The following is a 15,768-nucleotide window of genomic DNA, read 5'->3' as shown; positions in this document are numbered from 1 at the left end:
CCACAGCTCATGGCAATGCTGGTTCCTTAAGCCACAGAGCGAGGCCAGGGATCGAACCCACAACGTCATGGTTTCTAGTTGGATTTGTTTCTGCTGCGCATGATGGGAACTCTGGAATTTTTTCTTAAGTGATGGAGAGCCACTGAAGGTTTTGGAAGGGGAGCGGGTCATGATCAAACTTAGCAGTGAGTTACTTATCTGCTGTTAGACTCCAGTTCCCCGAAATTCAAGACATCTCTTACACTCCTGTGTGTTCCCCCCAGGGAGTAGCCCTGGACTTTCAGCATGAGGGATGCTCCATAATATTGTTGGAATCTCTTTTAAAAGCCTCTCGGGAATTGCCATTGTGGTTCAGTGGTAACAAACCCAACTAGAATCCATGAGGACTTGGGTTTGATCCCTGGCCTTGCTCCGTGGGTTAAGGATCCGGCTTTGCCATGAGCTGTGGTGTAGGTTGCAGATGTGGCTTGGATCTGGAGTTGCTGTGGCTTCGGCGAAGACAGGCAGCTGCTGCTTCAATTCCACCACTAGCCTGGGAACTTGCACATGCCACAAGTGCGGCCCTAAAATAAAAAGCAAAAAACAGAAGCCAAAAACAAACAAACAAAAAACTTCCTCCATCAAACTTGGGAGACTTTTTTCTCTTTTGGCCTCGCCCAGGGCGTGTAGACGTTCCCAGACCGTGGTTCAAGCCCACACCACAGCAGTGACTCAAGTCACAGCATTGACATGGACGGATGCTTAACCCACTGAACCCCTGGGGCACTCCCTGGGAGACATTTTTGTACATTTTTCCCTTTGAAAGAGAAAACTAATTTAAGAATGGTTAATAAATCAGTTTCTTTGGGCCGGCCCATGTTTCATCTCATCTGATCCTTACAAAGATTTTAAAGAACAGTGAGCATGACGTTTTCCATTCAGATTTTATGTTATTATAATGGACGAGGCTGTTGGTGCTAAAGAGTATCACAGAGTTTGTAGGAATAAAGCTAGGATGAAACCCTTGGACTCGCTGACCCCTTGCCTGCTGTCACCCCCTACCTCTGTCAAGCCACTTCTGATTTCCAATCTCCACTAGGATTGTTTCTTCCACTGGCTTAAGGCCACTTTGCCAGCACTCTGCTGCTTTCAGAGAAACCAAAGCCCTGCAAGGACCTAATCTACTTTGCTGGAGTTGATGGGAAAGAAATTATTTTCAACTGTCCTCAGGACCAGCATCCTTCTAAATGACACTGCTGGCAGATGGCCATTTCTAGGAGCCCGTCGAAGAAGCCACTTGTGTAAGAGCCTGGAGGCCTTTGTTGGGTGGGCATGTAGAGTGACCTTGCACTTGACAGTAAAATGGAGTTAGGGAGTGAGCCCATTGTAAGAAGCCTAGATGCTTTGCTTCTTCCACCAGATGCAAACCGAATGTATTATACTAAAAGACACTTAGCAACTGGCACAGAGAAGAGTTTGCTTCCAAAGGCTGCCTGGAATTTGGAGTGACATTTAGTGAAAGGGGAAGTTCAAATCCAACTATCAAAAGGTCATGGCCAGTGAACCTTCAAGCGCATATTATGCAAATTCAACCCAAATCTGTATTTATTAACTTGACAAATACCGGAGTGGTTATCTGCTTTATGAAATTGAGTAAGACGTTCCGTAATATCAGATCCACTTAATGACTTTAAATCAGGACTTCTAAATATTTATCGCACCTGCGCTGGTTCTCCTGCACACAGACTGAGCCCACCTGCAGCTGCACCCCATCTGCAGGGGTGGACATGGCCTTCTCCATTTCCCGGTGAGCATCCGCGTCGGTCTCACCCCTCCCTTTGCCTGCACCACCCTCATCGAGCTCCAGCAGCCCTCTGGGTTCTTGGGAACCCAGCCACGCCTCCAGCACCCCACTTTGAAAGTGTCCTGAATTTGATTTTTAAATACATATATAATTGCCGTAAGTCTGTATAATGTCAAGTTTACCATTTGAACCAATTTTAAGTGTACAATTCCCTGGCATTAAATACATCCACAGTAGTGTGTAACTATCACCACTGTCTTTTTCTAGAGGTTTTTGATCTTCCCAAACAGAAACCCTTTACCCAATAAAAACTAACTCCCTGTCCTCCCTCTCCTAAGTTCTTAGTAATCTCTACTCAACTTTTTACCTCTGGGAGTTTCCTTATTTGGGGTACTGCTTCTACCTGGATTCATACAATATTTGTCCTTTTGTGTCTGGCTCTTCATTTACTTTTTTTCCATTTATTGTTATTTTTTTAATAGTTATTTCCCCAATACAATTTTTCTTTCTACTGTACAGTATGCTGACCCAGTTACACATACATGTACGCATTCTGTTTTCTCCCATTATCATGCTCCATCATTAGTGACTGGACATAGTTCCCAGTGCTGCACAGCAGGATCTCATTGCTGATCCATTCCAAAGGCAATAGTTGGTATCTATTCACCCCAAGCTCCCCAACCACCCCACTCCCTCCCCCTCCCAAAACAGACATATAGACCAATGGAACAGAATAGAGAACCCAGAAATAAACCCGGACAACCTATGGTCAATTAATCTTTGACAAAGGAGGCAAGAAAATAAAATGGGAAAACGACAGTCTTTTCAGCAAGTATGTGTTGGGAAACCTGGAGAGCTGCATGTAAATCAGTGAGACTAGAACACACGCTCACACCATGTATGGAAAATAGACTCAAAATGGCTTAAAGGCAAATATAAGACAAGACACCATCAAACTCCTGGAAGAGAACATAGGCAAAAGGTTCTCTGACATCAACCTTATGAATATTTTCTCATTGAATGCTTAACACAGTGTTTCAAATGTACTTTTTTGTAGGCACTTATTTCCAATACTATATTGTTTCAGTAATCTTCAATAAGATCTAATTCTTCTTCTAATTTAAGAAACTAAGTTTCTTAAATTATCCGAAACTCTATAAGAATATGGGTAAGCAGAGGCTAGAGGAATTTTTCTCGCATTAGTCCCTGAGGAAAATAACATTTCTAAGACAAAAGTCCAACTCTACTAGGTAGTTTCACGTTCCCTCTTTGTCGAAGACTCTTCCTCTCTTTGGTTTTAGCCCCTCTTTGGCCTGAGTTCTTCGCAGCATTTCTGCAAGCAGGCTTGCATTTCTGTAATAGCCCACTAAGAAGAGTCCAGAATTTTCTGGATTCCATCTTTTGACCAACTTTTCTTCTTCTTTGGGTTGATTTTGGAATTAATCACCCTGTCTACCTGTCTCTGTCCAACAACAGGCAGAAACATGTGATGGCTGCTGTTGGGAAGAAAAAATGGTGAGTCACAGCCCTCCTCTGGTCGCGATATTACGCAAAGCAGAAGTCTTCCTTTCTGCATAGAAGCAGAAGCAGGGTAATTTTACTGCAGCCGTGAAATTGTAGTAGAGGTGAACATAATTCTTCTTCTATTTACATCTTTAATGAGCCACAATTAAAAGTCGTGAGTTGGCGTGTCAGAGCGATTGTGTTATTTTCAGATTCCTATTCTAGCCACGGCTGCTGATCTAAGCTGCACTTCACTGCCACCCTGGAGCTCCAAGAGCCTTAAGAAGCCCCAGAAGGGGTGAATCTACTTCCTGCAAGTTAATGGAACAGTAATGACTTTCCGCTGGGCGCAGGTAGAGATTTGCCTCAAATCCCAGAAGCCTGTGAATCTCGAATCTTCTTTCAGGGTACATCTTTTTTTTTTTTTTCTCCTGGTGAAAGGGCTCTATGGATTGATTTCCAGTTGAGGTCAGAGCTTTTTCTCCCTTCTGATTTTCTCGGTCCATAATTAAGATGTACTGGAGGGCTGTCCCTGCGCTGGTTCCTGGTGTGGGGGAGGCAGAACAGCCCTTTCCCCAGCCGTGCCTGAACCCAAACCTAAGCTCATTGATTTCCCCCCCCCCATCCATATTTAATTGTAATCACTGTGTTTAGTTACATGGTGACTCAGATCTGAGATACTTTCTTAGGAAGCTTTTGATGGGTTTCCAGAGAATGGGCATCATAAATTACTGTGGACGACAGGCTTTCCTGACAGTAGTAAAGCCACGTCCACGTCCTGGAATTCATTGATCAGCTCATCCAAAACATACTGTGTAAACATTTCTACCGTGGCCACCTGGACTCAGCAAAAATGGGTGTGGAAGTATTTACAATACACTTGAGGTTGAAGAGGATTGTAATGAAATATATAGAGCCGGGCCAGGTGACCCCCCGCCTTGGGACGCATGCGTAGATGGGAGTGTGTTACAGTCGGGGCACAGTTGCCTCAAAACTAAGGCCACTTCAGCTTCAGAGCCTGTCACCTGAACAGGCCCCTTCTAAGGCCCGGGATCTAATTTTTGGCAGATGCTCTTGTGAACTCTTTAAAAGACCCACACCTTCCGCTACTCGCTCCTCCATCCCGCGCCTAACCTTATAAGCTTGGGACCCCACCAACTGGATCCACCTCTGATTAGCAATATGTAAAATGTGCTATTCATTTCCCCCTCATACCCATATAAGAAATTCGCCAAAATGTGCCAGTCCGACAAAACAGAGTAGAATGGAGAGGCTGGGCAGAGCCTTCAGTATCTTGACGAGTTGTTTCCAAAGAAATTTCTCTCTCGGACATCTAGCAAAGAATAATGCTTTTAACTGAGAGTAATTATTTCCTGAATTTCCCAAACTGATGACTAACAATTATGATTCACCTATTCCTGGGAATCCCCCCCTCCCTCCGCTGCAGCTTCCCATTTGCCTGGAGCATGTAAGGTATATGAGGGTTTAGTAAAATCGAACTACATAGCTTCTTATCTTGTCCCCACGCCACCTAGAGAAAAATCAATGCAATGGCTAATTTGTGAAACATTTTTTTTTTTCCTGAGCACGACATGGTTACTTGAGGGGAACTAAATCTCCTTGCTAAGCAGTCATTTGTTCGAGGGAACTTTGATTTGGGAAGCAGCTGTGGATTTCTGTACGCTAAATTGGTTTCTTTCTTCCTTTTCCAAAGAGTTCTTTTATTGTTCCAAGCCTGTTGTTAGGTATAAAAGCTAATTTCATTAGATTTTCTTTTTTCTTAAATGCACCTGGCATTCAAGGTATGACATTGCCTGCTGAAGTAGCCCTGTTACAGCCTGGGAGGAAAAGGTCCCAAGAAAATATAACTCATTTTCTAAAGAAATAATAAAGTATTCGACTACAAAAAGGTTTTAAATTAACTTATGATATTATTTATCGGCCGCTTGACTTCGTTATTTAGTTAAAAATCTTGGGGGGCTGTGATGTCATAGACTATTGAGAGTGAATGACAGTTGATGTGGGCAGAAGGTCCCCATGCCTGACGCCATGCAGAGTGACCCTAGAGTAGAAACAGCCAAATGGAATTTGTCACCCCCAAACCAGGAGCCCTGTTCCAGTGGCCTACTTGACAGTGAGACTTAACTTGAGAACCTAGCAGCCCCAGTGAAGCACTAGGAAGGGGGAGATGCAAGCAGACAGGATGCTGCAGAATTGGAAACTAGATTCTTGGGTGGAGGAGGCTGGTCCCACAGTCCAGGTCTCAGTTCTTGCTCTGCCACTACTTTTGTGACCTTTGGCTGGCTGTCTCCGTGGGCAGGTGACTTACTGGGAGACCTGAGCACTGCCTGAGGCTAGGGTTGAGCCCTGGAGTAACTAACTTGCACCTGGAAACACTTGCCAAGGAACCGTATTTCCCCTGCGCAGCCTTTGCCCCTTGCCCTTCTGCCAGCAGGAGGGCCTGCCTTTGTCCTTGCGCTCAGTGCTAGGCTGGCTTCCTGGCCACCTTCCCATGTTTTCTCCAGTCGTATCTCCGAGAGGCTTCTGGAAATGTCCGAGGGCCAAGTTTTCTTTCTTGTTCAGAAGCCCTCTTACAGTGCCTCTCTCGGCAGATTCGAACGTATTTATTTATCTTACCACTGTCCTACTTCAAGAATCAGATATGATTGTATTTGGTTTTGCATGACTTCACGCATCTGAATGAGCCTTTGTCATCCGCAGTGTAGGTTGAGTCTGAAATACCTGAGTCGTGGCCAAGTTGCTGCTTCATTGTTGAGTTAACACTTGCTGGGCTTCGGTCAGATCCTCAGTTTCTGGACACTGTGTAAGAGCAGCTCTTCTCAAGAGTTTGCTCATCAAGTGGTGGAGACCAGTGTGAATATAAGGACAAACCACAGAATCACAGTGACAATGGACATGCACTAGACTTTTTCGGAGTGCTAAGTACCCGAATACTGTGCTAAGCACTCTGTGTGCCCGAAGTGTGTGTGTCCACATACACACACACACACACCCCAACCATGAACAATAAATGTTAAATTCTTACAACAGCTCTCCGATAGAGGAGTGATTGTTATCTGTCTTCTACAGATGAGGAAGACTGAGGCCCAGAAAGAAGTAACCTGCCGAAAGGTACACATGAGGCATGCGTTGGATTCATGTTTTTGCTGTAGAGACAGCTGTGTTAGTGGGAAGTAAGAGCTGAGTTGATTGCTGGCATGGATGCCAGAACTCGATAGAGTTCACTTAGATGAGATGAGGGGAGAAGGTGGTTTAAACTGGGTTTAATCGGAAGAAAGAAAGAGTCTTGGTGGTGTGAAGGGGAGAACAGAGGGCCATTTCAAGCTGGAGAGGATTCCTTGTCAGGATTGGACGTACAGAAGCTGGACAACGAATGGGCTCGGAAGAACGTCCTGCCTGTGATGGCAGCTAAGTACGAACGAATGCAATGCACGAAGAGCTACTGTGTTCGCTGTAGTGGAGGCACTGCGAGAATTAATAGGCGGTCAACCCCTTATGAAGTCTCTCCAGAGTGTAAAGACATGTTCGTAACAGAAGTGTGTTAGTCTGCAAAGCAAACAAGAGGCAAGCACGAACGTCCTGCCCTTAGGAGATTTCTCCTCGGGGTCTCTCTCCCAGATGACATGAGCTTCGCACCCTGGCTTTGAGCTGTCACCGTCTTTGCTTCGGTTTCCATTCATTAGCTCTGAGTCGTAAGTCTGTCATCACTCGAAGCTGCTCAGGACGTACTCGCTCCAACCGCCCCCTCGTCCCCCCGACAGGGTGGGAGGGTTGCCTTTTCCGACATGTCTCTCTTGTCCTGGCAGCCGTGTTTACACACTCTAGTGAGCAGGTGCCTCTCAGGGAGGGGGCTGTGCGGCAGCATCTGGAGGCAGACACGCAGCACAGTGGCAGCCCCTCGAGGGCTCCAGATGGTAGGCATCAGGTAAGAGATTTAAACGTGGACAAAGACCTGGAAGCGAAGTGGGGTGACCTGGATTTGTGAGTACGTGGGGAAAACAAATTAAAATAAGGAATTGTGTGTCTAGTAGGTCATGTTTATTTCAAAGGTTTTGCCCTCCCAAATAGGAAGAAGACAAAAAACAAAACAAAACAAAACAAAAAAACCTGGGAGGGATTTCCCCAGGCTTGTCAATGGCTAGTTTGTTTGTGTTTCATTAATGAATTAACTGATTACTTTGTTGATAATCCCCCTTGTTTGGAAAAGATTTATGGCAGTGCCTTAAATCTCTAAATCTATCAAATAAGAAAATCTTAGGAAGTAGCCAAGTTACCAGGCTGTACGTGCCTCTTTTTCAGTGTTTCTTTATAGCAAAATGATTGTGTATCATTAAGAGAGTCCAAAAGTGAGTACTGAATGTATTGGCAGTTCTCAGCTCTTTTCCACTTTTCAAAAGATGCTTTTCCTTTAAACTTGAGATTGCCTCGCCATTTCGCATTTTCTAGTTTCTGCAGAGGTCAGTGTGTGTGCCACGCTGGTGCCGATGCAGTAATTCTTGGGTTTTGTTTTTCTTAAAGCCCCTCCTGTCTTTTGGAGCCCTGTGAATGCAGCACCAGTGGGGGGCACCCCCTCTGACTGGGGGGCTCTTACTGCTTTCCCAACCACTCCCCCCCCCATCCCCGGGCTTTAGTATCCGGTCTTGCTCTGCTTCGTTGCCTGGTTCCCTGGAAGCTTAAGTGGTTCTGGGTCATTGACAAAAATCTTGCCTGCAGGAATTCAGATCAGAAGAAATTCAGGAGAGCAAAGACTCAATCTTCTGCAAACTAATCTCTTGGATAGACAAGTGTAACCTAGCGTTTACTTCCTGCCTTAATTTATCAGGCATGTTGCCACGTGACATCCTCTTAACAGCTCTGTCTGTGTGGAGGGGGTTGGGGTCGGGGTGTTTATTGACAGAAACAAATTTTGCAGGCCACCCTTAGTAGGTGACAAGACTATCTCGGTTCCTCTCCCACTGCCCCGGGCTGGGAGGGTGGAATACCTCCAGCTTGTGGGACACAGGCCAGGGGCTGGGGGTGGTACTGGGGGCAGTGTAGGAAGAACCATGAGTAGAGGAAATCCATTCTTCCTTGACCAAATAAAGCAGAAAAGGAGCCTTACCCTGGGCAGGGCACCCCACTGAGAGCGTTACCTATAACGTCCTAGTTAAACCTCACAACCACCCTGGGAGATGAGCCTTCCTGCTTTTGTTTTACAGAAAATCCAAGACAACAGTTAAGTGATAAGATCAATAGCCACCCCAAGACAACAGTTAAGTAATAAGATCAATAGCTACCCTATGGTATATAGGGCAAGGGTGCGAAACTAGACCAACGTTTAGTCTAACGTTCAACTCACACTCTGCTTTCAAGCATGTGAGTCTTCGTCTTTTCCTTTCCTTCTGATGTCAATTTTTAGTTATTTTTTATGGAGAATTGAGAAATTCCTCAAAGGATGTCTAGGGGAAAGAAGTAAAAGTGTCTGAACCAAAGCTGCTACTGATGGGCCATTCTAATGAGGGGTCTGTGGCTGAGCTGAGAAATTTCCCATCAGCCACCTTGGGGTTTCGGAACACTGGTTTTACTCATTGAGACCCAAGGAAGGGAGCATCCTGCAGAAACGTGGATCCTGAAACCAAGGATCCAACCGAGGAGGGAATCCAGTTGACTTCGGAGATTGATGGGGTGTCCAGGGGAACTCCGGGGTAGATGTGGGACAGGTGATTTAGCCTTGGAGTGATTTGGGATTTCGCCTTGTGACACCTGTGCGATGTGGTTTGGCACCATTTCAAGAGCTGACCAGAGTTGGCATTAATATCTGGGGTCTCGGGTGGCAAAGATGGGTGCCACAGAGTGGAGCAGATAGTGAGATTTACACACGAGGTGACCAGATGTGCCCATTTTTCTAGACCCATCTCTTCCTATATGTAAGGGTGCTGTATGCCTTCTGAAGCATTATGGTCGTGATACCACCCGAGCTGGGACCATTCGATATTCAGGGCAGTGGAAAGAAGCATGGGCTGGGGGTCCATGCGCGAGAGGAGACTTCACATCGAGCCTCCGTTTACATGTGAGACCCGGGGCAAGTGAATTCATTCTCTCAACAATGAAATTGGGATAATAATCAGGCCTCATAGGACTTTGACATGTAGAGCAGTCAGCACGGTGCCTGACCCATAAAAGTGCCTAATTGTTATTATCATCTAGGAGTATTGTATTGTTACTGTCTAGGAGCAACTAAGAGCACGGGTGGTCTTTTTTATTGTGATCGTGAAAGCCACGGTAGACCCCTGAAAGAGTCCCTCCTAATTCAGCAAGAGAAATCCTTGACATTTCTGCTACAGGAAAAATGCAGATTACTGCTGGGTGCATTTCTGGCGGGCATATAAGCCATTTGCATAATGAAACCTCTCTAATATTATTTCTATTAATAGCCATGCTTGTAAGTATCATCTGACCATTTTGTATTTAGAATCATTCTATGAACACAATCTCTTTTATTGGCCTGCCTTCTTAATATCTTCTGACAAGTCTCATTATCTCCTTACCTTCTAGTCTAATGTTTCTGATTTCATGAAGGCTTCGGCTGTTCGTTTACTACCGAAGCAGCTCATTTTTTGTAATGCCTGCTTTTAATGTCAGAGCTTGGGAGGTGTGAGCCTTACTTATTTTCTCAGGTGCAGATTTTCAGATGAACATATAAAGCTCTGGAAAACCTGGTACTTGGAGAAGAGGCTGTCTCTACCTTTATGCATTGAAATGATTGCTTCCATCAGCTTTTCTCTAACGAATCTCCTGTGGGTCAGCCTACCTGGTCTTCAGCATATATGTTGGTGTGTACATTTGGCCCACACTGTCATGCACTCTTTTAGGCCCTTGGATTTGTTTATCTGTATGTGAGGTATATTGTTAAGTGATAAGGCTGATGCCCAAAGTTGGCCTCCTCACTTTAGCTTACCAACAGGATGGCTTGGGGTCTCCCCTGGGAGGAACTCCCCTTGGGCGTATGTGATTTTCTCCTGTTTGTCTCTGACCCCCAGCAAGAGAGTCACAAAATACAGAGAGGCTCACATAAGCATTGAAGGAATGAATGAGTGAGAAAGACCTCATGGGTTCCTGTGGTTGGAAGGCAGTTGCCCCAGCAGGAGGAGTCTTGAGACCCAGTCTGGGTCTGTGATGAGTCTCTCGATGCAGACGTGGCTAATAAGACAGGAAAAGGAGTTCCCGTCGTGGCGCAGTGGTTAACGAATCCGACTAGGAGCCATGAGGTTGCGGGTTCGGTCCCTGCCCTTGCTCAGTGGGTTAACGATCCGGCGTTGCCGTGAGCTGTGGTGTAGGTTGCAGACGCGGCTCGGATCCCGCGTTGCTGTGGCTCTGGCGTAGGCCGGTGGCTACAGCTCCGATTCAACCCCTAGCCTGGGAACCTCCATATGCCGCGGGAGCGGCCCAAGAAATACAACAACAACAACAACAACAATAACAACAACAACAAAAGACAAAAAAAAAAAAAAAAAAAAAAAAGACAGGAAAAAACAAGACAGGCCCCCTCTCAAGAAGTATCCCCGTCCTCAGCTTGATAATATTGAATAAAGGGTCAGGATTTTTTTTTAAGTTTTATTGAAGTATAATAGATATGCAAGGTGGTGATCACTTCTGAATCAGGATTTTTTTTTTTTGAATTGGCCTTTCTGCCAAGGGGTGATAAAGGCTCTAGGCGGGCAACATTGATAAACAGTTTTTTTAAAAATCAGGTGTTTTTTTTTTTTTTTTGGCTCTTTTTTTTGGGGGCTGCACCTGTGGCATATGGAAGTTCCCAGGCTAGGGGTCAATTAAAACTGCAGCAGCCAGCCTACCCCACAGCCATAGCAGTGCCGGATCCGAGTCACATCTGTGACCTACTTCACAGCTCAGGGCAACACCAGGTCCTTAACCTACTGAGCGAGGCCAGGGACGAACCGTATCCTTATGCTTACTAGTGGGGTTCATTACCACTGAGCCATGACACAGGAATTCCAAAAATCAGGTTTTATGTTCAAGAAAATCTTACTGCCTTTCTGTTTGTTTTAGAAACGTGATTGTACTGATTGGTCCCCTTTGATTGCCACTAAGAGAATCAGAAGCAGCTTCAAGGAAGTGGGCATTTTGCTAAGGACACCAGGGTCTCTTCTCATGGATTATAGGGAAGTGTGGGGTAGCTGGGCCTTCGGTGCTGGAAGACAAAGTGAGCAAACAAACAAACCAAAAACCCACAATCCATGGTGTATCTGGGTTTGAGTCACAAACGGGACTGCTCCCACCTGTGTGGCTAGGCAATTTCCAGAAAAACAGATGCTGAGTAGGCAGTCCAGTGCATGTCTCTACTGAGGTTGTACCAAGGGTGTGTGATTGCATCTTTACTTGTACTTCTGTTGAAGATCTCGTGATCATTAGTGCTAATATTGCTGGAGGAGAAAAATTAATTAGGATGTCTATAGTTCTGATGTGGTAATTTCTGCTTGCAAGGCTCATTAACATCTTTGCTCAGAATGATCAGTTCTCTTGTGGTTGGAAGATGCTATAATAACCCAATGTGTGGAGCCATTCTTCAGCTTGTTCTTATTTCTTCTTCAAACCTCTCTTCAGCTTGTTTCCACGAGTTGACCTCCCCCAGGGGGGCCTGGGTGGTCCAGCAGAGCTAAGTCACAGGGTCTGTCCCTTTTGTGATAAGATTTGCCGAGCGAGGATCTTGAACTCGGAGTCGTGTTGGGTGACGCTGATGCGGTGGTTCAAGAAGCAGATGAGAAAACATTTGTAAGGTTGATGTCAGAGAATGTTTTGCCTATGTTCTCTCCCAGGAGTTGGATGGTGTCTTGTCTTATATTGAAGTCTTTAAGCCATTTTGAGTTTATTTTTGTGCATGGTGTGAAGGTGTGTTCTAGTTTCATTGATTTGCATGCAGCTGTCCGGGTTTCCCAGCAATCCTTGCTGGAAAGACTGTCTTTTTCCCATTTTAGAAAATCATGGACTTGGAGAATAGACTTGTGGTTGCTTAGGGGGAGGGAGTGGGATGGATGGGGAGCTTGGGGTTAATAGATGCAAACTATTGCCTTTGGAATGGATTAGCCATAAGATCCTGCTCTGTAGCACTGAGAACTATGTCTAGTCACTTGTGATGGAGCATGATAATGGGAGAAAATAGAATGTGTACATGTGTATGTAACTGGGTCACCATGCTGTACAGTAGAAAAAAAATGTATTGGGAAAATAACAATTAAAAAACACTTAAAAAAAAAAAGAAGCAGCAGATGAGGCGCCTCCTATAACAGTGAATGTAACGAAGGAAAATAAATTCACTGGTTTAAATTAGGGGGGGGAAAAAGGATCTCTGAAAAGCCTGTTGAAGTGGTCATTTAAAGATTGGGTAAACTATGCAATACAATGGTACGTTTCTATACCCTTCAAAATGCAATAAAATGGTACATTTCTATACCCTACCCTGTTGTTTCTGTCACATCCTGCAAGGCCACATTGAGTTCATTGCTGGTGTCATACAGACTTAGAGCTCGTGTGATCTCAACTTCTACCTTCAAAGGAGGAAACAGACCCGAAGAAAGACAATGACTCGACCAGGAGTTCAGACTAGAGCCAGAAATGGGTAGATAGGCCCCAGATTCCTGTCCTGGAACCTCTTTCTGTCATTTCACGTCCTGTTTCCGAAATGACCATTTCCAGGGCCATGGCTCCCACCGTAGCAGGGTCTCAGCATCTCTGATCCTCTGCCAGGGCCTCCATGACAAAGTACCACAGACTGGGTGGCCCAAACAATAGCCATTTGTTTTCTCACAGTTCTGGAGGCTGGAAGTCCAAGATCAAGGTTTCAGCAGGGTTGTGTGTTTCTGAAGGCTCTCTTCTTGGCTTGCAGATGGCCATTTTCCCCCTGTGTCTTCCCAGGGTTTTCCCTCCCTGTCTGTGTCCTGATCTCCTGTTGTGAGAGTACCAGTCAGAATGGATTAGGACCCCACTCATAGCACCTCAGTTATCTCTTTAAAGGCCCTTCCTCCAAGCACAGTCCCATTCTGAGAAACTGGGAGTTAGGACTTCAACCTGTCCATTTGGCAGTGGGGCATGGGAGGGGTTGGGGGGGTGGTAGGGGAGGGTTGACAGCACAATTCAGCCCATCACAGTATCAGGAAATGGATTTGATTCATTCACTAAATTCATCATTGATTATGGATTATAGTCATTACCCAGACTTTTTTGTTTTTGAATGGTATAGAAATGTATCATTGTATTGCATAGTTTACCCAATCTTTAAATGACCACTTCAACAGGCTTTTCAGAGATCCTTTCCCCCCCCTAATTTAAATCAGTGAATTTTTATTTTTTTATTTTTATTTTTTATTATTATCTTTTTTCTTTTATTTTCCCACTGTACAGCAAGGGGATCAAGTTATCCGTACATGTATACATTTTTTTTCCCCACCGTTTGTTCTGTTGCAACATGAGTATCTAGACATAGTTCTCAATGCTACTCAGCAGGATCTTAAACCAGTGAATTTAAAATGCTAATGCCATGGAGTTCCCATTGTGGCACAGCAGAAGTGAATCTGACTGGTATCCATGAGGACGCAGGTTCCATCTCTGGCCTTGCTCAGTGGGTTGACAGATCCAGTGTTGCCGTGAGCTGTGGTGTAGATCACAGACTTGGTTCGGATCCCATGTTGCTGTGGCTGTGGTGTAGGCCAGCAGCTGTAGCTCTAATTCGACCCACCCCTAGCCTGAGAACTTCCATATCACTGGGGTACAGCCCTAAAAAGCCAAAAAAAAAAAAAAAAAAGCTAATGTTTTAAACATAAATGTTCTTAATTGCTCACTCTGTACCAGGCCTGATGCTACCCCCTGGAGAGAGCTCTGCATACAAGACACACTTCCTGCCTCTTTTGAGGTTAGAATCTGTCAGGGAATGCAGACAGAAAAAAAAAAAAAAAAAAAAAAAACGGGATTTGTGAAGACTGTTATGAAAGAGGAAGTACAGATGCCACCCCTAGATTCTCTTCAGATCTTACATGGGGGCAAGGGTGCCATAGGGTTGGCTGGTCATTTGCTTTGCAGTGGGTACCGGAGTGTTCGTGTGTCTAGAATGTTGATTCTAAACCAGAGAGCAAGACACGGTATCAGTGTGTTCATTCCAAATATATTCTTTCATGGCCAGAACGCTCACTCAGTAACTGGATTTCTTATGTTTGCTCAGTGCATTTTTTTTGGAGAGGGGAGAGCTGCTATTTTTACCACCTACTAGTGTTCCGATGGCTGCATGATAAAACAGCTCTACGCTGAACCCCATCTGTCTCTCCCCTGGGCCCACATCTTAGTCGTATTTTTGTCCCGAATGGCTGGCGGAATGCCTGGCATTTAGTAGGTCTTCAGTAAATATTTGCTGAATCAGTGTTGTGGATTGAAAAATCGCCTACTATTACTAGCTCTCTGCACGTGATCCGTGCCTCTCCAGAAAGACCGTGGGCTTCTGAGCTGGAAGACTGTGAGTCATCATGAGTCTGTTTGACTCAGCACCTTGTAAGTGACAGGTAGCTATCCGAAATCCTCAAGCCCCTGAACTGGCCAGTCACCCCTGCATATAGGTTATTGCACAGGCACACATTAAAAATGTGATCTGTGCAAAATAGACTCGCCGACATAGAAAACAAACTTATGGTCATCAAAAGGGAAAGAAGGGATAAATTTGGAATTTGAGATTAACAGATACACACTATTGCATATAAAAGAGATAAACAACAAGGACCTAACATAAAGCACAGGTAACTATATTCAATATCTTGTAATAACTTATGATGGAAAAGAATCTGAAAAAGAATACATATGTATAATCTATGTATAGATATATATGTATATATACATTATATGTGTATATATATGTAATTGTATCACTTGACTATACAGCTGAATCATTGTAAATCAATTGTAGTTCAATTAAAAAATTAGAAATTAATTTCAAAAATTATCTCAGTGTCCTTCTCTTGTGGCGCAGCTGGTTAAGGAGCTGGCATTGTCACCTCAAGCAGCTTGGGTTGCTGCTGTGGTGTGGATTCAGTCCCTAACCAGGAACTTCCACATGCCACGAGGGTGGCCAAAAAAAAAAAAAAAAAAAAATCATCCTTTGGGGTTAGTGGATGCAAACTATTCCAATTTGAGTGGATAAGCAATGAGGTCCAACTGTATAGCACAGGGAACTATATCCAATCTCTTGGGATAGACCATGATGGAAGCTAATATAAGAAAAAGAATGTATGTATATGTATGACTGGGTTACTTTGCTGTGCAGCGTAAATTGGCACAAGATTGTAAATCAACTATACTCTATTAATGTGAGAAAATGGAATGTGTACATGTATGTGTAACTGAGTCACCATGCGGTACAGTAGAAAAAAATGGACTGGGGAAATAACAATTAAAAAATATGTATATGTATGTATTTTAAAAAAAAT

General features: G+C 44.5%; 1 protein-coding gene across 9 annotated transcripts in view; it reads left to right on the top strand.

The window, feature by feature from the left end:
- ATXN1 (ataxin 1) overlaps positions 1–15,768 on the top strand; it is a 430,913-nt gene that overhangs the window by 124,723 nt on the left and 290,422 nt on the right. Inside the window, exon 1 of one of the 9 annotated variants that reach the window (XM_021099772.1) lies at positions 3,260–3,298. The exons of the other annotated variants lie outside the window; for them this stretch is intronic. The gene's annotated coding sequence lies outside the window, so the exon portion shown is untranslated. Of the gene's footprint in view, positions 1–3,259; positions 3,299–15,768 lie in introns of those variants that run through there. 9 annotated transcript variants of the gene reach the window in all.

The sequence above is a fragment of the Sus scrofa genome, chromosome 7 (genome assembly GCF_000003025.6).
Source record: "Sus scrofa isolate TJ Tabasco breed Duroc chromosome 7, Sscrofa11.1, whole genome shotgun sequence".
Taxonomy (NCBI): Eukaryota; Metazoa; Chordata; class Mammalia; order Artiodactyla; family Suidae; genus Sus; species Sus scrofa.
This window is presented reverse-complemented; position numbering and strand designations above follow the sequence as displayed.